We start from the raw sequence: 14,368 nt of genomic DNA, 5'->3' as shown, positions 1-14,368 counted from the left end.
TTGCAGCTTTTAAATGAGACTCCTTTGGACAAGCCTAAAAATTGGTATATATTCTCACACTAAATTTAATATATGACCTACTTGTAGTGAGATATAGTAAGAATTTGATAATCTCTCTATGCATGGTCTTATTTATTGAGGGACCAAGTTCATTATTATCCATCTTTGAACTGGTTCCAATTTGGAGTATCAATTGGCTTGGCCTCTCCCATATTTTATTTCTTCAACAGCTCCTTGATGTATTTTTCTTGACAAATCATTGTCCCTTGAGGGTTTTGCTTGATCTGTAGTCCTAGGAAGAAACTTAATTCACCTATCATGCCCATTACAAATTCACTCCCCATTAGTTATGTAAACACTTCACATAGGGGTTCAGAGGTGGCTCCAAAAGATATGTCATCAACATATATCTAAACAGTTAGCAAGTTTCTACCTCTTGATTTCAAAAAGAGAGTATTATAAAATTTTCTCTCTTTTAAAGCTATTTTCTAGAAAAAACTTTGAGAGTCTCTCATACTAATCTCTAGGTGCTTGCTTTAACCCATAGAGAGCTTTATCCAATTTGAGCACATGATGTGGATAGTCTGTATCTTTAAAACCTATAGGTTGTTTGACAAAAACTTTTTCCTTCAGATTCCCATTCAAAAAGGCACTTTTGACATTTATTTAGAAGAGTTTGAATCCCATATAGGCAGCAAATACAATAAGTATCCTAATAGCTTATATCCTTGCTAATAGAGCAAATATCTTATCATAATCAATTCCTTTCTCTTGGTTATAACCTTGAACAAATAGCCTTGCTTTATTTTATTGATAGTTTCATGTTCATTCTGCTTATTTCTGTTTATTCATTTGGTCCCAATAATTGTTCTATCAACACGTTGGGGGACCAGGTGCCAGACTTTGCTTCTTTCAAATTTTTGAAGCTCCTCCTGCATTGCATTGATATAGTCATCATCTTTAAGAGCTTCTTTCACATTTTTGGGTAATTTATGACAAGAATGCTAAAAAGGCGATGAAATTTTTAGCTTGAGATCTTGTTTGGACTCTAGATTTCGAAAGAGATATCATATTTTCAAGAGGGTGAGAGGCTTTGTGCTTCCTATTTATTATTTTGAGTTGAGTTCTGCTGCGACCAGGTCCTTGGAGATTTTGACTAGAGCCTTCTTGATGTTCTTCAACTGTGGTTGGTGTCTGTAACTAAGATCCTAACTCACCATCACCTTCATCATTCTCAACTGTATTATGTTGTCCTTGACCATCATCTTCAGTTATGTCAAACCTTAGAATAGGAATGAGTTCTTCTATATCAGAGTCCTCATCTCCACCAAAATTTCTCAGCTTTTCTAACTCACCAAAGACTACATGTACACTTTCTTCCACACACAGTGTTCTATTGTTGAAGACTCTGTTTGTTTTGCTTATTGAGGAGTAGCCCACAAACGTTGATTCATAACTTTTAGAGTCAAACTTTTCTAGCTCATTATTTGAAGTTTTGACAACAAAGAATTTGCACCCAAATGGTCCAAAATAGTTAATATTTGCTTTTTATTGAACACAAGCTCATATGGGGTCTTGTTCAAGAGAGATCTGATCAAACACCTATTTGTCGCATAACAGGAAATATTAATAGCTTCAGTCCAAAAGCCTTTTAGAAGTCTACTGTTAATCAATATGGTCCTGGCAATCTCTAATTCCTCATTCTTATGGAGTTCAGTCATGATGTGCTTTTGAGAATCCATCAATTTTTCATTAAGTTCAATTTGAATCCTTGAGGTTTGTTTCTTACCTTCACCATTAGAATTATTTACTTTCTCTAGTTGACTCATTAAACTCAGATTTTTAGATTTCAATTTTATGAACAATTCTTCTATTTCAAATAATTGGAGAGTTATTGCAATCAATTCAAGCTCATTATTTTCTAGTTTCTCTTCTGGAGCATTTTTCTCAACAGTCAATTCACACACAGAATCAATTAACATATTTGTAAGCTTTTTTATCTTTCTAGCAGAGTAATCATCTAGATTTTTCTTAATGTTATAAAGAGTTACCTCATTTTATTCTTCATCATGTGTGTTTTCCCAAAGAGTACACAAACAATCATAGGTGACATTACTATCCTCCACAACCAGCATAGACGCATCTTCAGGCTTCTTCTCTTGCCCTTGCTGCTTCTTGAGTTCATAAGTCTTTAGATTACCAATAAGTTCTTCCATAGTGAGAGTCATTAGGTTTCTTGCCTTAGTAATAGCATTTACTTTTCTTTTCTAGGACTTAGGGAGAACTTCTAGAATTTTTGTTACTTGTTTATAAAAAAAAATCCCTTCTCCTAAGCAGTATAGCTCATTTATGATTGAAGTGAATCTAGTATTCATCTCTTAGATTATTTTTTCTTCCATCATAGAAAAAGTTTCATACTGAGTAGTCAACATATCAACTTTTGAATCCTTCACATCAATTGTTCCTTCATAAGCAGTCTTCAGAAAGTCCCAAATTTCCTTAGCATTTTCGCAGGAGAAAATCCTGTTATATTCATCTGGTACTATACAACACACAAGAAATTTCTTAGCCTTGTAATTCTTCTCAACTTTCTTTCAATCAGTATCATTAAATTTTCTCTTGGTTTTGACAACCATTCTTGTTATATCTCCTTCTTTGACATCTCTAACTAGCATGTGAGGGTCATCAAGTATTATATCCATCAGCTCACTGTCCTCATCCATAATGAAGTCATGCATCTTGGTATTCCACTACCCATAAGTACTACACATTAAAGCGAGGTGTTCTAGTGGTAGATTATCTTTCTTTCAGATTAGGTCAAGCAACCATGATCAAGAAGTCACTCTAGGTGTGAACCTTTTAGACTGTCCTTTCTCTGATACTAATTGTTGAAATGTGGGGGGTACACCACCATTCTAGGGAACTGGTCCCTGAGACTATGATAAAGGCCATAGAATAGTAACAAACTAAAACTGGTAGGGATTAAAATAGCACAGTGATTTATGTGAAAAACTTTTTGCTCAAGAGAGAAAAATCACAGCTTGCCCTCACAAGCACTCAAATTTTACTATAATCAAAACTCATTGATACAGACTCCAAGAACTTAAGTTTAAGTTCCACTGGTTACAATAGCTCTAATACAACCATCTCTACTCACCTCAACAGCCTCACAATCGACTAACTCTAATCGATTTAACCTTAGGTAACTCTACCTAAGCACTTTACTGCCAAGAGAAATAAATTAATCTTATAATATGAGTAGTTAGATTACAAATCATGACTTGACTTAAGAACAATTAAACTTGAAGCACACACAGAATGGAAACTTGAGCAAAGGAGTTTTCATTGTTTCCTTGATTTACCAATTTTGCAAAATCTACTTGAATGAGAAGAATCCTTTTCTATTTATAGTAGTGTATAAATCAAGGTTGAATTTTTATTAGACCAAGTGTCCCAACGGGTACACTGCACTTTTGTATAGTTAGTTGCAATAGTAGACAAAATTGTATAGCGATGTGACAGATGTACCACTTCATGATGAGTCAGGGACCTGGTCCTTTAAAGACAAATATCATCATCAAAACATAAGATAACATAATAGAGTTGAATGATTGGATAATAGTATAGGTATTGAACTTAATAATGACTTGAAAGTAGGGGTTGTTGGATAATAACGGAAATCTCTGGTCCATGATTAAATAAAGGAGGACTAGATTAGTGAATGAACTTATAAATGTTGAACTAGAGTTTAGACTCCATTGGGTTGAATGTTCTCTCGTAAATTAAGTACTTGAATTTAATGAATATGACTTGATAATGCTTACTTGAATAAGCCGCTTTGACCTTTGAACATGCTATAATTGATGAAACTAGTGAATAATGTCTATTTGTGATTTAGTGTGTTAAAGACTGATTGTTGTTCACATGAAATGATTAACTCGAGTTTACCAAGTATTTGAATGGTTGTTTATTATTGCAATGCATACTTAAGGAAGGTAATCATTGAAAGATATCGTAAGTGTTAATCATATATAATAAGGTGATATTAAAGGTGTTTTGATTGTAACAATTACTGTTTATTCTTATTGTGATTATGATTGTTGTGATGTCTATTATTATTGTGGGATGTACCGGTATTTAGACATCTTCACGGGATTAGTTGATGTGATTCATCAATTGGATCGAATAATACGATGGTATAGTACATGGATAAGAGCTTGTCCCCTGCAGGTCATAACTAGTGGGTAATCATAAAATTCTTAGCAAGTATGTATAAAGTATGTATAAGCATGACAGTTCCATGAGTTGATCGGATATATGATTATTGTTATTATATTTGTTCATATTAATTTCATGAGTGGACCGAGTTATATTATGGTTGTTGTTGTGCATTTCTTGAGTAAAGCAAATTATGATGTTGCTTGGTATATTTGGATTTTTGTGTGGTTCGGTTACTTTTCATATATTTTTGGATTCTTGTTATTAGAGTCATGATTTGTTGACTTGGATATGATTAGAGTCCTCGTTTGTTGACTTTGATATTTTTAGAGTCAGAGTTGTTGACTTGGTCATGGATTGTCTTCACTTTTTACCTCTTGACTTGCACTTGACTGAAGTTGTAGAGTTACTTGAAAAGGCTAAGTGTCATAAACTTGAGGTATTTATCATAATGTGTGTTCACAGTTGTATTTTTTACAAAGTGATTATTATTGGCTTACATTTATCATTGAAGTTAATTGAGGTGTAAGTGAAATAGGTTGACTTAATAACTACTAAAGTAAAACAAGTGAGACATAGAATGGATGACATTTGATCTGAAGGCGATGAATGATCAACGGGAATAAGAATGATAATACTCTTCGTTAAAACAAGGGATAAAGATAGCATAAGAAGATGAAAGTGTTATGAATTAAATTGTTATATAAGTTGTCATGTTTTCTTTTGTGATTTTTATAATGTGTTTATGTGATTTAACCGTAGTCAGTCGATGATACCTAACGGTACATATTATTTGTACTAATACTACTCTCGATATACCCTTTTGGGGGTATAGTCGAGTTCTAGGATCAGTTGATATTTCACAGGTGACATGAATAGCGATCTCTAGTAGCTTCTACTTTTCCGATTCATGGTGAAAGTTGTGTTCAGTTTTATCATTCTTAATTTAGAAGCTCTTGTACCTATTTAGACTAGGTCTTTGGGGTAGTTTTCATTCTACATTCAAAATTTGTAAAATCTATTGTAATAAGAATTGGTATTTTATTATTTATTTAAGGCTTTCGCATATCTTTTTAAAGAATGGTAAGGAGTTCTTCTATAGATTAAAGTAGGTGTCCTCACGATCCGCTAATTTGAATCGTGACAAGTGCCTTTTGATTTTGATCTAGTTGGATCTTGTCTCGATCCAGTTCATCACCATTAAATGAATTTCATTATTATGGAAACTTATAAGTCGAAACATGATAACATAGCCAAATTATCTCAAATGCCGAAAATATATCAACTCCCCCACCAACCCACCCACCCACCCCCACCCCCAACTCATACGCACAAATAGTAATGTGAATCAAGAATTTTACAGAATCAAATACATAGGTTTGAAATGATGACTACATTATCTGATAGGGAATTGAAAAAAAACTCACCCTGAGTATTCGGAACAAACAGCCTCTAGAAATAGTCATTAGCTCAGCCAAAAGGACAATAGTCAACCCCATGCCAATCAGTGCCAGCTAGACCGGAGACTAAAGAAACCTTCAGCATCGAGAACTGTGCTCCATATCAGGATAACCCATATCATAGAATAAAAGACATTCAAAGCTTCACTTAATCATATTTAATCTCACAATCTTAGCCCTGTATCGAATGAGAACCACAATGTCAATTATAGTTGGACTATCTTATAAATACCTCAATCACTCTATCATTGTACCCGTTTGAATACACCGTCAGTCTAAATACTCTATCTGGAAAAATCATTTTTCATCGTTGTTTAAAAATTTGTTTCACCTATTAGACTGAAATACTCAATAATAATCTTTTTGTTTTTCCCCTCTCAATAATTTAAGTTTAGTTATCTATGTTTCGGACTTTAGATATGTGGGTGTAATATACCACAATTACAATAAATGATTACAATTGAAAATAAAATGAACAAAAGTGAAGAAAATAAAATAATTTTCTTCTTGGTTGAGGCACGAATATCTCGCTCTCTTTAAGAAGATTCAAGCCACTGCAGCATATTATACACCGATCCAGCAGTATATCTCGTGACTTGTCCCCTCTATGATCAACAGCCCATCAACTATGTACAACTCAAGCAACTCCGTATTAGTTGAAGAGTCCAAAGCTCCACCATAAGAACATCTTCTCTCAACATGTATTTACTCTCTTTGTATAGTGAATATAGTTAAAGACTTATAATATTTTCTTTCTCCCAACTCTTTCTTTCATTAACATAATAACTCTCTTTTATATAATGAATATAGTTGTAGACTTAGAATATTTTCTTTGTCTCAACTCTCTCTTTCACTATTGCATACTATAATCTTTTTCACACTTATCATATTTCTTAGTCCATACAATAACATGCAAGACCACCTCTATTTATAGGTGAGGTATTCATCCTTGTATTGAATAGGAAGAATATGGTGTAGTAAAGTGAATACATGAATGGTCTATAGGTTACAAATGTTACAAGAGTTACACGCACCTAATGGTCATATAAGTTACAAGAACTAATAGCCATGAGAGTTACAAGAACTAATGGCCATATGAGCTACAAGAACTAATGGTCATCTTTACTACAATTTGTACCCACTAACCCAATAAGATAATGTGGTGAGTTACAAGAATTATGACACCATTTTCTCGACTTTATGTTTATAATGTCACGCACTTTAATTTATTTTAATCATAAAATGCACCAATACTTCCCCACTCATTTTAGTATTGAAATAAAAGATTTCACCAATTTAGTTTAAGGTAGACTATTATGCATAATGAAGGTGTGCTCTGTATTGAACCTCCACTTAGTAAAACAGTAACATTTACTCCAGAGTCAGTAGTGGTCTCAGACTTGAACTATGAATGCTTAAGGGAAATAAAGTATTACTGCCTACACACAATAGTCAAGGTGTTAACATAATCTTTAATAGCCGACACATTACGGCCATGTGCTATCCCGATTTTTCATGAGAATTTTTTAGAATAAGCCTCATTCTCATAGGAAGCGGTCTACTTCCATACTCACATAGGTGAAATCTGTCAAGGGTGATCATATAATTTTGACACCCCACTCATACGAGAAACAAAATTTCATTAAGAGTTCTTTGACTCAACCTTCACAAATTATTATAGGAACAAAATACACCCACACCATAGGAAGGATTAAATAATAGTGCATCTCACACCAAGTCATCATACGATTCGTTCTTCCCATTTAACCACCAGATTATAGGATCTCCAGTCCCCAGGTTGGGTTTCCTCATATATGACTCATGATTTTTTTTATAGGCTTCATTCCTCCCCTTCGATGTGATTCAGACCCTTTATCTTTCCAAAGCCTTGCTTAGTTCATCTGTAAGATAATCACATAATTTGACATAATCAATGTTAATGGTACCACTTGTCAAATATAATATCACAATATTATCTTTTATTCTTGTGGGTCTGAATTTGTTGTTGTAATAACAACTTCAAACTTTATCAATAATATTGGTGCTATCAAAATAACTCAAACTAGAGAAATCACTTTCTCAAAATAAAGTGATTAATCAATTTATTTTTCACTAATTGATCCTAAAATAATTAGTTCAACCTCCACGTTAAAGTTAGCAAATAATAATTTGCTTTTTTATTTCAACAAATAGTACCAAGTTTTTTTTCCTCATTTTGCATCAACACAAATTTAAGTACAACCAGCCACAACTATTTTTATCCAAGTAAATATATCTGATTTGCTTATGTAACATGTTTAAGTACTTTTAGATAATTCATGCCATGTGAAATAGCCATATATCTCATTTTTCTTTTATTAGGCTAGAAAACTCTTTTTTTCACACCACTTTGACATATTTGAATCAAAAGAAGTTGCTTGGCTCATACAATCGACAAATATATTTCACAATTTTTTTTTTCACCATAATGTGACATGTCAAGGAAAAGTTCATCACATTATTTAGGTATTTTTCATTTCAAGAATGAAATTTATCTCATCCAAATATTTAATGTCAAATGGCTTCTCAACATTTTTATTCTTTCTTTGATAACATGCTAGAGCCAAATAAAAATACATCAAGTCATATACAAATTAATAATGACATATGATTTTCTCCCACAATAATTATGCAGTTATAACACTTTTTTTAACTCATTCTCAAAAGTGCAAATGTCACAATTTTGTGGTGATTTTTTTTCATTTCATTAGCCTCCACTGTTTTAAGACCTTCAGAAAATAAATTTTCATTAAAAGTATAATTTTATTCATGAAAAAATATAGGTAACTTTTTACCTTTCCTCCGCAGCAAGTAGAAATTTTTTTTACCTTTCCTCCGCTTAAGTTGAAGAGTAGAAAGATACTTTACGTGGCTATCTCTTGCCATCCATCTTTTGAGATCTCTCATCTTGATATCCGCAATTTTTCAAAACAGTAACAAAATATGAATCTCCTTAAAATTGATGGTGTAATATACCACAATTACAATAAATGATTACAGTTGAAAATAAAATGAACAAAAGTGAAGAAAATAAAATAATCTTTTTCTTGGATGAGGCACGGATATCTCGCTCTCTTTAAGGAGATTCTAGCCCACTATGGCATAATCTGCACCAATCCAGCAGCATATCTCGTGACTTATCCCCTCTAGGATACAACAGCCCATCAATGATGTACAACTCAAGTAACTCTGAATTAGTTGAGGAGTCCAAAGCTCCACCATAAAACACCTTCTTTCAACATGTATTTACTCTCTTTGTATAGTGAATATAGTTAAAGACTTAGAATATTTTTTTTGTCCCAACTCTTTCTTTCACTAACATAATAACTCTCTTTTATATAGTGAATATAGCTGTAGACTTAGAATATTTTCTTTGTCTCAACTCTCTCTTTCACTATAACACAGTCTCAACTCTCTCTTTTACTATAACACACTATAATCTTTTCACACTCATCATATTTCCTAGTTCATATAATAACATGCAAGACCACCTCTATTTATGGGAAAGGTATACATCCTTGTATTGAATAGGAAGAATATGGTGTAGTAAATTGAGTACATGAATGGTCTATAGGTCATAAATTTTACAAGAGTTACATGCAACTAATGGTCATATAAGTTATAAGAACTAATATCCATGAGAGTTACAAGAACTAATGGTCATATGAATTACAAGAACTAATGGTTATCTTTACTACAATTTGTACCCACAAACCCAAAAGGATAATGTGGCGAGTTACAAGAATAATGACAGCAATTTCTCCACTTTATGTTTATAATGTCATGCACTTTAATTTATTTTAATTATAAAATGCACCAATAAGATATGGAGATAAAGAGGATGCATATTAGAGTAGTTGGTTAGTTGGGTAGGCATGTTATCGTGCACTGTAGTATGGTAGCTTAGGTTTAGCCATAGATATATATCATTATTGTTGTTTATTGTATTTTAATTATCGCACTATTTTGTGGCTACTTATTATTTTTTTCATGGTTGATTAGTTGTCATATTTTCGTCACTATTTTCCTCTTATTTATACCTGGACTTGCTACACTAGAGATGAGGGTCTTTCAAAAATAGCCTCTCTACTTCCCGAGGTAGTGATAAGATTTGCCTACATTTTACTCTCCCCAGACCTGACTTATTAGACTTTACTAGGTACGTTGTTGTATTTATCTATTTTTCTATTTCCATTACATTATTTTTATAACAATCACATTATCAATATTTTAATTGGATTTGGATCAATCACATTGTCTGTAAGGTGTAACTTTAATCTTAATAATGTATCTGATTGACCTAATAAAATACTTCTAAGCTTAATACACATTATCTACGAGGCAGTTTGAAGGATAATGTAACTTTGTGAATTAGATTCTTTGCTATTGTATCCCACCATTGTTGGGAAATTTGGAAGGAATGGACAGCTTGCAAGTATGGAAATCAAAGGAAAATGTACCACAAATGGAAAAACCTATCCGCATGGAATATTCAAGTTATCGTACAGAAAATGTATCCAATAATCTATCTTTCAGGCACATGGCATAATATATGAGATACAGTTGAAACATGAAACTGGTGAGTACAAAATCAATATGAACAGGAGCTACATCAAGAAAACTGCTAAGGCGGGAATAGGAGGCATTATCAGAGATAGTAATGGTGACTTTGTCATGGTTTTCACCTGGTCTATTTAATGCAACAGTAATACCTATACAGAAGCTCTAGCAGCTAAGTATGGAGTTCAACTGTGCATTGACAATCAGATGGAAAGCTAATGTTCAAGGCTCTATAAATATCTCCAATAAGCTTGTCCCTGACATCGATGATTGGGCACCATACTCAGATTCTTCTTAAACCTAAACCATGACTCGTACATAGATTTTTACTATAGCTGCCTAAAATTATAGATATCATCCTTAAGATGTAATATCCTAGAGAGAGGAAAGAACCGATTTAGGAATTGCCTACGTAACTCATTCCATGAAGTGATAGAGCCTCTTAGCAGTTCCCTAAGCCATAAAGATGTTTCTCCTGTAAGTGAGAAAGGGAACAACCTTAGTCTAAGTACTTCCTAATTCTCCCCTAGAATGGTATACGAACTGCAGATCCTGATAAAATTTGCGAAGTGCATATTTTCATCATCTGCAGGAAAACCCACAAATACACCCTTTAGATTTAAGAGCTGGATCATTATGCTTGTTGTGTCGAATTTGATGCCTGGGGGTAAAACAGGAGGAATAATACCAGATCAATGTATCCCAGATCTTTTTCATCATCTATATATTGCTGCACTTATTGGTATGTTGGGATTACTTGAACACAAGCACCTCTAGCTCTATTCTGATTTCCACCGAGTGTTGCTTAGTGGTCTGCTTCTTGTTTTTGCTCAGCTAGTTATGCCTCCCTACCTACCTGTTGAGCTTCTTCCATTGCCCTCCTCTTATTTTTAGCTTGAGCTAAGAGTTCACCAGTCTTTCGATCAATAATATCTTGAACTCCTTCGAGATAAGGGGGAGGTAAAACATCACGAACCCCTTTAGGATTATCATCTCTTTTCTATTCGACCATCCTACTAGGTGTTTGTAGGATCCACTCTGGATATGGATTCACTAGGAGTAAGGGATTTTTTCTACTTCGTGTGCTATGCATACATAGCATATACCCAACTAAGAACAAAATAAAAAATAAATCCCAAAAATTACAACAACTTAAAATCACAATTCAACAACGTATTTCCCAACAACGATGCCAAAATTTGGTGACGTCCAAGCTACACGTCCTCTCAAAAGATGACACGATCGCATCCAAATATAGTAACCCAACAAGATTGGGATCGAATTTCAAGAGAATACATAGAATCATGGCTCTCAACTATTGCAATCAACGGGCAAAGTTGGAAAAGTAAATGGGTGGATTTGAGTATCAAAGTCGAACAAGTAGCAACTATCAACTTCGGTTATAATCAGCCATAAGTGAACACTAGGATTGTGTTCCTCCTCACTTCTCAACTCCGCAGGCTTATTGTGCTTTGTTGAACCAACCCGATACCTTGCATGCAGAATCAATAAGTTATGTACCTTTTACAGTCTTTTAGACGAGCAGAAGAATTTTATGTTTTACCTTTTGAGTCTCAGGATGTCGCCTTACTAAGCCTTATCTTTATCCTAGTTAACTATTACCTTTTGAGTCTCTAGTTATTAGATAAAATCTAACCATCTGACGCAGATCAAGCCTAGTGGCATGGATCATAATTAAACTCTAAATATACTGTTCTCATTATCTTTTCCTAGTCACTACTCCTCTTTTGGAGTAAGTAGCAATAAACTAGGCAGGATCCTAACAAGTGCACCTGTTAAGAAAAATATTAAAGTGAAGATAATACAATACATACATGGGTATCGATTCAGAACCACAACAACACGTTCCCTACTTCATTACTCTTCGGGGTTTTAATAACCCTAGCTAAGGGTTTTTAGCCACTCATTCTTGTGAAGTAATCAACACCATTCATGATTGAGAGCATAAGTAAAAATCCAAAATCATAACTGAATTAATCAACCAAAGTCAATACAAGAGAATTCCAAGACCAAAATTGAATCATAGAATCAAAATATATTTGTAAGTATCAAGAGTGTGTTACTTCTACTAAAAACACATAAGGGGTATTTATAGTACATGAGAATACTCTAAAACTAAAGCCCGAATGAAATAGAAGAAAAAAGGGTCGATTGCTACTTGTGGTCCCTATGTGTACCCTATCCTTGGGCACATATGGTACATGCGGCCTGCAGGGTAGGTGCATGTAGTGATCGCATATGCCTAGACCAAAAAATCCTGTTGTTCAGCTCTCGGGATTTTGGACTTCTAACATATTCTTTTCCCACACACGGTCCACAGGTGCTACATGCGGTCCGCGTTTTGACTTAGCATGTGCCGAAAGTTATTTTCTCAACTCTTCTTTAGTTTTTGCCCGTGTTTCGATCACAAACAATCCAGAAAGTGTCCTGAATATCTCTAATTTCCTCCATAAGTAGCAAAAATCACCTTTTCCATCTTTTTCATGAACATAGAATCCAAAACATAATTTCCTGCAAAATATACCCAAACCACATCATATTTAACAAAACAACCTCAGAAACTTGCATATTTTTCTCGTTTTAAGTATCGAAAGTACTATATTTCTATAGCACATCAATCTTCTAGCCTGTATTGGATAAAAATTAGTGTAATTGAGGCATATTCTATAGTAAACCAGAAGTTCACTAATTTTGATACACTGGGACATCCTGGATCTATATTGATGAGATGAATTAGGTCCTTTCAAATGGTGAATTTTCATGTAATACTTGTTATCAAGGAAAGTCAATTGTGAGGCCATCACCAACTAAAGTTGGGATTGATCCCCTTTGGGCTTCCCCCCCCCCCCCCCCCCCCCCCTCCCTCCCCCCTCCATGGGGATATTTGTGGACCTATTCACCCACCTAGTGATTTGATTAGATACTTTATGATCCTAATAGATACTTCTTCTAGATGATCTCATGCGTGCTTATTGTAATCTCACAATTTGGCATTTAAAAAATTATTTCCACAAATAATATGAATAAGGGCACAATTTTCTGATAATCAGATTAAGTTTATTCTCTTTGATAATGCTGTAGAATTTTCACCCCAAGTATTTAATGATTATTGCTTATCGATTGAAATAAGAGTGAAATATCTTGTAGCTCATGTGCACACTCAAAATGGCCTTGCAAGTCATTAATTAAACATCTGTAATTGATGGCAAGACCATTGCTTATGAAAACTAAGTTGTCACTTCTGTTTGAGGTCATGCAATTCTGTATGTTGCAATATTTATTCATCTCAAACCGATAAATTATCAAAATATTTCTCCATTGTAATTGGTTTTGACTCAAGAGCCTAATATATCTCATTTAAGAATTTTTGGATTTGTTGTATATGTGGCTATAGCACTATCAAATCACATCAAGATAGCCCCCAAAGAAGATTAGGAATTTATGTTGGGTTTAATCACTCTCCATTATTCACTATCTTGAACCATTAAGAAGAGATATGGTCACTGCTTGATTTGCAAATTATTGATTTGATGATATAGTTTTTTCAAAATTAAGGAGAGAAGATAGTGACAACAATAGAGAAATTTTGGGAAAATATCCATCACTATCCCATCTTGATCCACGTACTTCTATTTGTGAGCAAGAAGTACAAAGATTATTCATCTGCAAAAAAATGCAAATCAAATGCCAAATGCATTTATAGATTTAAAAAAGATCATCAAATCACATATTCTTGTAGAGAATGTCCCAATTTGAATTGATGTCCCTAAAGGATCATCCACTAGTTTCATAGCTAATGAATCCAAAGCACACTTGAAGTATGATAGACCAGTGGGTTCTAAGGATTGAAATTCTAAAAGTAAACTAAACTAATGCAGAAAGGTAATGACTTAGGACAATTATGGATAAAAGCCCAGGGTTAAGGCTTACGATCAATCATACTACGTTATTGAACTTCATTCGTTAGAGTGCTTATCTTGATTGTTGATTCGTAGGGTTAATCGAATGATTATGGTTTTCTAACCTCGAATCTTTTACCTAAGTTCAACCTTACACCTACTTCATTGAGC

Source organism: Capsicum annuum, chromosome 11 (assembly GCF_002878395.1).
Source record: "Capsicum annuum cultivar UCD-10X-F1 chromosome 11, UCD10Xv1.1, whole genome shotgun sequence".
Lineage (NCBI taxonomy): Eukaryota > Viridiplantae > Streptophyta > Magnoliopsida > Solanales > Solanaceae > Capsicum > Capsicum annuum.
This window is presented reverse-complemented; position numbering follows the sequence as displayed.